Source organism: Zingiber officinale, chromosome 1B, assembly GCF_018446385.1.
Source record: "Zingiber officinale cultivar Zhangliang chromosome 1B, Zo_v1.1, whole genome shotgun sequence".
NCBI lineage: Eukaryota > Viridiplantae > Streptophyta > Magnoliopsida > Zingiberales > Zingiberaceae > Zingiber > Zingiber officinale.
The window spans coordinates 41944883-41954874 of NC_055986.1; the positions used below are offsets into that span (position 1 = coordinate 41944883).

Consider the following 9992-nt stretch of genomic DNA (forward strand, 5'->3'; position numbering starts at 1 on the left):
TTGCACCCTCCCCTGTGCGCTCACGCGTGAGAGAGTCTCTCCCCATGCATATGTTTACAATATCAATGCATGTATCATAATTTAACCAACAATAAAGCCAAGAGACTTCTAATGTGGGACTAAAGTCATGCACAATAGAATCTTTTCGTCTCCAACTCTTTATTCTATTCACATTTCCAGCAAGTACTACCAAGAAAAGTTTATATTTGAGCTGTTAGGGTAGTTTTGGTAGGAGTGACTGAGGGCAAGCAAATGGCTTAGGCTAATTTGTGCTATATAATCCATAGCAGGAAGTGGATTTTTGGTTAATATTGTTCATTGTGTGCATTTGCTTCTTGGAGCATTGTCTAATGGCTTCTGTTGGATATTGGGGCCTTAATGGACCAATACAGTTTTGTGGAAAAATCAGAATGCCATCAATAGATAAAAGTCGTAATTGACTTCAAAATTGAAATCTACGTTTCGAGTAGATAAATTTAGATTATTAATTTTCTCAAAACCGATTAAAGGTAAATGAGAAATTAATTGTTTAAAGTTGGCCCAAATAAACATTAATTATCCATTAATGATATATATAAGGAAATGCATGGGAGAATAGTCCCACATCGGAAATTTTCGATATGCATTCTTTGCTTATTAATGATGCTGTGTTAATGGAGTTAACTCAGAAAAAAAGACCAGGTGCTCTCTTCTCAGGGGCGAGCAGGTGCTCGCACCTGTGAGCCCGCCACCCGCCACGTGCGCACGTGCGCAATGGGCGCTTTGTAGGCTCACTTTGCACTTCGCACGTACGACGACGACATTGCAGTACCTACGTGACACACGGGTGACGTATCAGGCTCGTATCTGACATGGCAATGCCTATGTGGCGAATTCATCTATTCTACTCTCTCTTGAGCATTCATCTCATCTTGTGCATTAAAGAGTCCAAAAAGCCTACGAGAAGGTTCGCTGGTCTCGGAATTCGGAGTGCTACGATTCTGAGACGTTCATCATTGTATCTTGGGAATGAATTGCTGCTATCCGTTAGCACCGTAGCGGAGCAATATCATTTACAGAGATGGTGTTGAACACTAGCCTCGACGATCAATATCAGTTTGCGCACTCCGGGAGATACCGGGAACAACAGTCGTAAACAATATTCTGCAAACTGATATGGCTACTTCCAACGACGTTCCGACCGTCATTCCGCCAACATCAATTCCACACAGAGAAAAGCCGGAGAAATTCAGCGGAGCCGACTTCAAAAGATGACAGCAGAAAGTGTTGTTTTATCTAACGACGCTAAACCTTGTACGGTTTTTGTAGGAAAACCCGTCAGCCGCTACGGAAGGTAGTAAGGCTACTTGCGATGCGTGGTCATACGGAGATTTCCTATGCCGCAACTATATTCTCAACGCCTTGGACAACACGTTGTATAACGTGTATTGTTCATTGGAGACGGCGAAATCTTCACTACAAGAAAAACCCTCATAGACATCGGTGGAACAATAGCAGTTTTAAGCAAAAACCGATGTCTTTGAGTATTTTACACCGATTTTTCCAAAAACCGGTGTCTATAAGAGCAGATTTTCTCTCATAGACATCGATTTTTTAAGCCGATGTCTATGAGCGTCTTTTTTTCGTTAATAGACACCGATTTTAACAGCGATTTTTAAAACCCGGTGTCTATGATAAAATAAAATAATTTATTTTTCCTACCCATACTTATCCAAAATTTGCAACACTTCACTCTTCCCTCCAAACCTAAACCTATATCGCGCCGTCCTCCTCGCCACAGGCCGTCCAACCATCTCTCTCAGTTTCATCTTCCTCTTCCCCTTGTTAGATTGACGCCTCTTCCTCTCCCGATCAGGATTGACTCACGACGCATCTCCTCCACCTCCTCCCTTTGGGTAAGAAGAGGAACCTTTCTTCGCATTTCGAGAAAGGAGAGGTGACGAGTTGGTCTTGTTTTCTAGGGTTTCAGAGTAGTAGCGGCGGAGGGAGGCAAGATGAAGACGACTAGGGGGAAAGGTGATACTAAGTTCCACCGATCCGATGAAGACGATCAAATCATGCCTTTTATTTCTAAATTCTAAGTTTGCAGGAACCTCACCGCTGCCCTCTTTCCTCTCTCCCTCCTTCCTTGTCGGCCTACCCCGCAACCTCCTCTCCGCCTCCGACGATGGCACCGTGTGCATCTTCAACACTGATCCTCTCTTTCACCTAAAGATCATTCCCATCTACTAAAATGGCGTAATGGATCTCTCTGTCCACCCATCTGGCTGCGCTGCAATCACGGTCGGTAGGGAATTTTTCCTCGCGTTGATCAATCTGGTGAGAGGACGAAAGAGCTTCTCGTGTCAGCTCGACCGTGTGGCCTCGATCGTGAGATATGGTTGTGGATACGGGGGAAGGTTCTTCACGGTGTCAGAGGAAAGGATTACAGTGCATGATTCAGAGGACGCGAAGATGATCCGTGAATTGAACGGGCAGAAGAGGGTACTTTGCATCGCTCCTGCCGAGGTACCCTTACTGTTTCTTTAATGGCGCCCTTTTGCTACTATTTAGTTAGATATACTAATGATCAAGATTTTCACCTCTTTTTAGGATATTTGTCGGGGAATCTTTTCCATGTCCTTTGCTAGAGTTATATTTAGGCATATCTCCTTTGAAATTTATCGAACAAGAGCAAGTGTTAGTACATCAGAAATCAATCTTCTCTTTTCAGTTTCCCTACTGATAGTTCAGAATTACTGCAATTTGGTTCAATTTCCCTATTAGCTATTTTTGAACACACCAGTGAATTTTCACTTGAACAGGAAGTGGGCTTGTTTAAAATATGTGCTTGTATTTCGATGTGGTTAACCAAATTTTGCAGCTTGCTGATTGCAAGACAGTACTAGCGATTTGAAATTTTGATGGATTACTAAGTTGCAAGACGAATCTTAGAAGGCTTGTTGAACTTCTGGTTGATGTATTATTGCTCTGGTGAATGTTCTCTAGATTAGCATATTATGTGGTCTTCGATAATAGGATGCTAATAAGTATAACACCCATATAAAAGCTGATTCATTAGTTCTTGCACTGCAATATATTTTCTAGTACGCATAGTTCTTCAATTTGAGGAAACTGGTGTAATGTCTTTTACATGTTAAGATTAAGTTTTGATATGTTCCATATTAGTATAGCCCATGAGTTTTTTCTTATGCCACATGATATCAGAATGGAGTGCTGTTTACTAGTGGAGAGGACCGCTGTCTCAGTGCTCTGGGGATATGAGAAATGGGGAAATCGCATATAGCTTTGAAAATGCACATTCAACTCGGGTGAAAGGACTTGTTGTTTTGAAAAATAGAAGCAAGTCCGAGACTTCTAATGAATCAAATCTGATTGCTTCTGCATCCTCGGATGGTATGATATGCGTGTGGGATGCTAGGATGATTGCTAAAGATAAACCAAATCATTTGGCTGAGGCTGATACGAAATCTAGACTAACTTGTTTTGCTGGTTCATTTAAGAAATGTGAGTTATAGGAGATTTCTGCTTTTTTGTATATATATATATATATATGCTTTTATTATCTTCTTACCATTAAACATTACTGTTGTGACATCATTATTCAATCCTTTCTGAAATATTTGTGCAAGGTTACTAAACCTATAGGTTCATTGCTAATGATCTGGTTGTTCAAAGATTCAGTAAGTCCCTATATATGTTAAGGGAAATTTCATTTTACCATCGAGGTTTGATTGCTTTTTAAAAATGCTTGCTATAATTCTAGGATTTTCAAAATACCCTAGGATATGAGAAGTCTTGTTATTTTACTCTTTCACCAATGAATCTGTTAAATAACAACAAAATGATGACTTGGTAGTTTGTGGTTGAAGTGTAAAATGATCAGAGACTTAAGAATTTTCAAACTCTAAGGGCCTTTTGATCATCTTAAATTTTTGCAAGGCATTTTGAAAAAGTAGGTAAAAATTTTAGGGATTAACATGAAGATGCTGAATATTTACTTGCATTATATATCACAGTGCTCTTTGTAATAGTCTGCAGTGTGTAGAAAACTAATTGTTCATACAAGAAATGTTTGAGATATTTCTAGGCCATCAACAAAATTAAAGATCACCTTTCCTATCATACTAAAAATGTATTTTAGAAACTGCTGAAAATCACTTGTCATAAAAAGAGAGAAAAAGATCACATGTCATATTTTCTAGGCCATCAACAAAATTAAAGATCTTGCCGTAAGCATAGAGGGAAAAAGTCTTGAAGAGAAGAAATCCTTGCTGGCTAAATGTGCAGCTACTACACTTTCTTCAAAGTTAATTGCTGGTGAGAAGGAGTTTTTTGTAAACATGGTTGTGGAGGCTATCCTTGCAATTGGCAATGATGATAGGCTTAATTTGATTGGGATAAAAAAGGTTAAGCTTGTATTTCTAACATTCTTAACCAGTTCAGTTGATTTGGATTTCATATTACAGTTTTTATACTTAATGGTAGATTGGTAGTACTTGTATACTGCCCCTGTGTTATGTGACGCTAACTATATAGATTTACCATTTTTCAAGTGAAGAACTATTTTCACAAATTTGACTGACTTTGATATTGCCCAACGCTAGCAACGGCGGCGACGGCGGAGGCAGCAGCCGACGAGGAAGAAGGAGAGCACATTGTGTTGTTCGCTGCTGTCGGTGAATAGGGTTTGATTTCTTCTCTTCTGGAGGTGTCCACCTCTCGATCTCTCATTTTCGTGTCGACCACAAGTTCCCACCTCTCGATCTATTTCTTCTCTTCTGGAGGTGTCCAATGTAAGCTCAGGGTTTGTTGTTGTTCGAGCTGATGCTTTCTCTAGATTTCGACTGTATTTGTGTGGCTAATCACAGTGATTTTGCAGAGTGAAACAAATCTTGTGCTATAATCTCTCTTGTGGTTACCAGAAGATTCCTCCTTTAAGCAACAATTATTTATATGAATCCTTCCGGGACTTTATCTAAAGACTTCTTTTTTCTGGTCAGCAACATTAATCTTTCACTAATACATGTTTTGGCATATTGTCTTTCTTTTCTGCATCAAAATCATTTATTTGGTCACTGTCAGTTCCTAAATTAGGCTAGCTTCACTCAGAAAATTCTATCATTTCACTGCATATTTTTTGGCTATGTTCTATTCGCTCAACTGCATTAGATCCCAATAGAGCCTAGTGCTCTCATGGGCTCCGTGTAAACAAATATTTCTTTTTCTTTTCCAATTTGGAGCTAGTGTGCTATTACGCTTTCATTTTGTTTGAAGAAAGCTATACTAAAAACAGGGCAACCTATTAATCCTTCATGTCTTTTTCTTGCTATGAAGGGCTTCCCCTCTGAACGTACTACAGCATGGACTCCATTAAGGAAAAATATTATGGCAGCAGGTGAGTCTCTCTCCTACAATATAGTGTGGTCCTATGTGGTTGTTTACAAGTTAAGATTCTCAATTAATTTAATCTCTTTTTTCAGTGGTTATTGCCTTCTTGACTTTGCCAAATGTAGATGTCAAGCTGCTTCTAATTTATTGATCCTACAGTGATTAGACCAGGTTTCTAGCTTATCTGTTTGTAGACTTTAAAACATTTTATCCAACTTGCTGATGCACCAATCAAACTTTAAGACATCACCATTTATGAATTCTTTAAAACGTAAACTGTGTTTTATATGTTTTCCTTCTTTTATTCTCCAATCAGGATTGATTGTAGACTGTTTAAGGATCATATGCAGAACATGTCTTTGTCTCCTCATGCTGGTCATGGGATTCCTACACAGTCCTTTGAGGAAAATCAAGGGGGCAGAAATTAATAGATGCCAGGAAATAGGTGATAGTATTGGAAATATGCTGTCAACATGTAAATTTTTTGGCTTCTTTTCTTACCTTTGTTGAAACATGGATGTATTTTGATGTGGCAATATAATTCCCACTGATTATATGTATGAAGGGCCTTGAAAATGTATAATGTGGAGGCGGGAAGGAAAGGGAAAAAACAACCAACATGGGTAGTTGTCAAGGTATGTCCTTTTGATTAGCAACTGTTTCACTATCCTCGAAGGAGTTATTCCAATATTTCTTTTCTAACATAGGCTCCTCAACAACCGGATGCGGAGTAATGTGGTTTTTATATCATGCGATATATGAAAGATATAATTGAAAATTTTAGAGTTGACTACAAGGATTCACTTCCAGCAATGGCAATAATACAATATCTTCCATTTTACATATAAGTGTTAGGATCGATGATCGCGGCTAGAGAGGGGGAGTGTGAATAGCCGACCCCAAATTCTCGTTTCTTCCTACGAATTAGGTGAGCGCAGCGGAAATAAACACAAGAAACGAAAACAAGAAGATCAAACCTCAACGCGTCGATGTAACGAGGTTCGGAGATGATACTCCTACTCCTCGGCGTGTCCGTAAGGTGGACGAAGCCTACCAATCCGTCGGTGGATGAGTCCCCGTAGAACCGGCTAATAACTACTCCTTGTGGGTGGAGAAACCTCGCCACAATACTTGTAACAACAAGAAAGGAGTACAACAGATACAAGAAAGCAAAAGACAATATGAAACACTTGCTTGCCTTTCTTGTTGACTGGAGTGATGAAGCAGCAACCTCACACCAGCAGCAGCTGACGAGAATCCAGTCGAGAAGCTCACGCGAAGCTTCAGCAGCGAGGAGCTCAGCAAAGCTCTGATAGCAGGTAAGAGCAGAAGCTCTAGAGCACCAGAACAGAAGTTCTAAGAAAAGAAGCAACTCGCAGCAGCAGCCCTTCACCTAGATTTATACCTGCGAAGAACCTGCAACGAAGACAGAAGACGCAGAACCTAGCCGTTGTCACTCACAACGGCTAGATCCAGACCGATCAGGCCCTGTGCTGATCGGTCCCCATACCGATCAGAAGGCTTCACAGAGAGTTGTCCAACTCTCTGTGTGGAATCTGATCGGTCCCCGGACCGATCCCACCTGTCCCCGATCGGTCCCGGGGACCGATCAGGCTCCATGCTGATCGGTCCCGGGGACCAACAACCTTCTGTTTGTTATCTGATCGATCACCAGACCGATCAGATACACAAACGTATCACTGGATCGGTCTGCAGACCGATCCAGAGCTTGGTTTTTGCTCAAACCAAGTCTCAAACCTTTCAAACCAATATCCGGTCAACCTTGACCTATTGGTACATCATGCTTAGCATCCGGTCACTCCCTTGACCTGCTAAGACTCCCCACCAGGTGTCCGGTCAAATCCTTTGACCCACTTGGACTTTCCTCTTCGTGCCAAGTATCCGATCACTCCCTTGATCTACTTGGACTTCCCAACACCAGATGTCTGATCACCCTTGATCCATCTGGATTTTCCCTTGTCCCGGGACTTTCACCTAGATTCACTCACTAGGGTTTTCACCTGGCTTCACTCACCAGGATTTCCAATCTGCCTGGCTTCACTCACCAGGACTTCCAAACTGCCTGGCTTCACTTACCAGGACTTTCCCTTGCCTGGCTTCACTCACCAGGACTTTCACCTAGCTACACTCACTAGGGTTTTCACCTGACTTCACTCACCAGGATTTCCAATCTGCCTGGCTTCACTCACCAGGACTTCCAAACTGCCTGGCTTCACTTACCAGGACTTTCCCCGTGCCAAGTCTCCATACTTGGACTTTCCGCGTGCCAAGCTACCTGCTTGGACTTTTCCTGAATCAGGTCAACTAGGTCAACCTTGACCTAAGGTTGCACCTACAATCTCCCTAACACCTATTCTTGTCAAACATCAAGAATACAACTCTCTTCTCGTCAAACATCGTCAAACATCAAAACACAACTCGAGTCAGGACAACTCGAGTCAGGTCAACCAGGTCAACCTTGACCTAAGGTTGCACCAACAATCTCCCCCTTTTTGATGTTTGACAAAATCCAAAATCAAGTTAGGTTAACCCGATAACCTAACTTAGGTTTTCCAATGTTCTTCCTTGAACATTCTTCCAAAACCTACACTCTCCCCCTTGGGACATCTCTCCCCCTTTTTGACACACATCAAAAAGAGGGAATCAAGGTCAAGAGTTTCTTCCTAATGAAAGTCTCATACCTTTCATTGAAACCCTTAATTTCCCCCTTGATACTAAACTCAACACTCAACTTAGTGACAATCCCATATCACTAATCCTCAATAGTCTTAAGGAGTAAAAACTCCCCCTTGACAATTAGTTAAGACTCCCCCTAAAGGTCAACTCCCCCTTGACCATTGCACCAACAATGTCTTGGAGAGTTTCAAACCTTTAGAAACCCGAAACTCAACTCCCACAGCTGAAATTTCAGACCACAGTCGAAATTCAGCAAATTCAGCGCGCCTGATCGGTCACCGGACCGATCAGGACCCCTCTGGATCGGTCCCCAGACCGATCCAGCCTTCCCTGGATCGGTCCAGTGACCGATCCAAGTTCAGATCAGGCGGTTTCTGATTTCTTCTCTCCCGAAATTCAGAAACTCACAACAAATTCCAGAAAATTTGAAAAATTATGAAATTTTGAGGATACATTCCTCATACCATATACTATCAAGGAAAAATAGTTTTCTATAAAAATAATTTCCATTTTCAAATCTTGATACAAAGTTCAAAAGTCTTTGAAATAGTTCAAAGTTAACTCATCTTTGTATCAATTTGCTCAATGATGAATGCTATCACTAAAAAAGCTTCATCAAGGTTTTTCAAACCAATTTCAAAATGATTTTAAACCTTTTAATTTAGGACCATAATCTTAGGACTATATGTATATGACTTGTACACAAGTTTTCCCTATGATCCTCCAATCTCTTGAATTAGGCTCATCTAGGTACAAGAACTATGTACCTTGATCCTAACTCATGATCCTAATATCTCACACACATCTAAAGTGTATCAAACACATCCAAGTCAATTTTGATGTGAGATATGGGTTTAGGTTATCTTAGGCTAAGTTCTCATGCATTTTTTAAACACCAATTTGATCTCAATATCAAATTGTGTTTTTATCCTTAAATCACTTTCATTGATTATTAATGCAAGAGATGATGACATGGCATAAAATGATGTCATAAATAGAAGCATGTGCCAATATCATGATGTCATGGCATAAAGTATGAAACTTAAATAAAGCATGACATATAGATAACCTGAGCATTATCATGACATTTTAAATGATCATAAACTAAATATGATGTCATGACATGGCATATGGCAAACAATATATGGCGAATAGCACATAAAGGTATAGAAAATACCTAATTCTAGCCTTAGTTACCATTTTTGATAATTTTGATCATTTTGCCATAGGTTCTATATTCCTAAGTGTAATAGACCTAAAATCATATACTAAAGATTTTTGGATCACCATGTGCCAATTAGATTGATCCTAGAAAACTCCTCAAATGAGATTGGCACATCCTAATCACCTTAGGAATAATTCTTAATTTCATTTTCAAGGCTTGATTATACCTTGAAAAATCCTAAAGTGACACCTTTTGCCATGATTAGGTTAACTACCTATTCAAGTAAGGTTGGCACACCCTAACTCATCTAGTGTGATGAAATCACGCTCCTAGGAACCCAATACCTATTGGAGCTCATTGGGTTCACTAAATATTCACTAGGAATGACTTCCCTAGCAATCCTCCTAATGACCCTCTTAGGCTTTAAAGCCTTGGTCATTTGGGACTCATCAAGATCAACTCTAGGGGTGACTCCCCTTGTGACCTTGGTGATGATCTTCCTAGCCCTAGATTTTGTTCCATAATCGAATGGAACATTGTGATAAGTGGGCTTGACCATTTGGGACTTAGGTTTGTGACCCAAACCTTTCTTGTCCTTGGACATTGGTTTTTGACCCTTAAACCCTAGAGATGACTTCTCCAAGTTCTTAAGAGCATTTTCCAAAGTATCAAGTCTTGACCTCAAGACTTGATTCTCCTTCTCTAATACCTCAATTTTTAATTTTTCATTTTTCTTTGA

At 40.3% G+C, this 9992-nt stretch overlaps 1 pseudogene; it reads left to right on the plus strand.

Annotated features, from left to right (window-relative positions):
- The first annotated feature begins 1765 nt into the window (after positions 1-1765).
- LOC122055665 lies at positions 1766-5976 on the plus strand (annotated as a pseudogene).
- The last annotated feature ends 4016 nt before the right edge of the window (positions 5977-9992 follow it).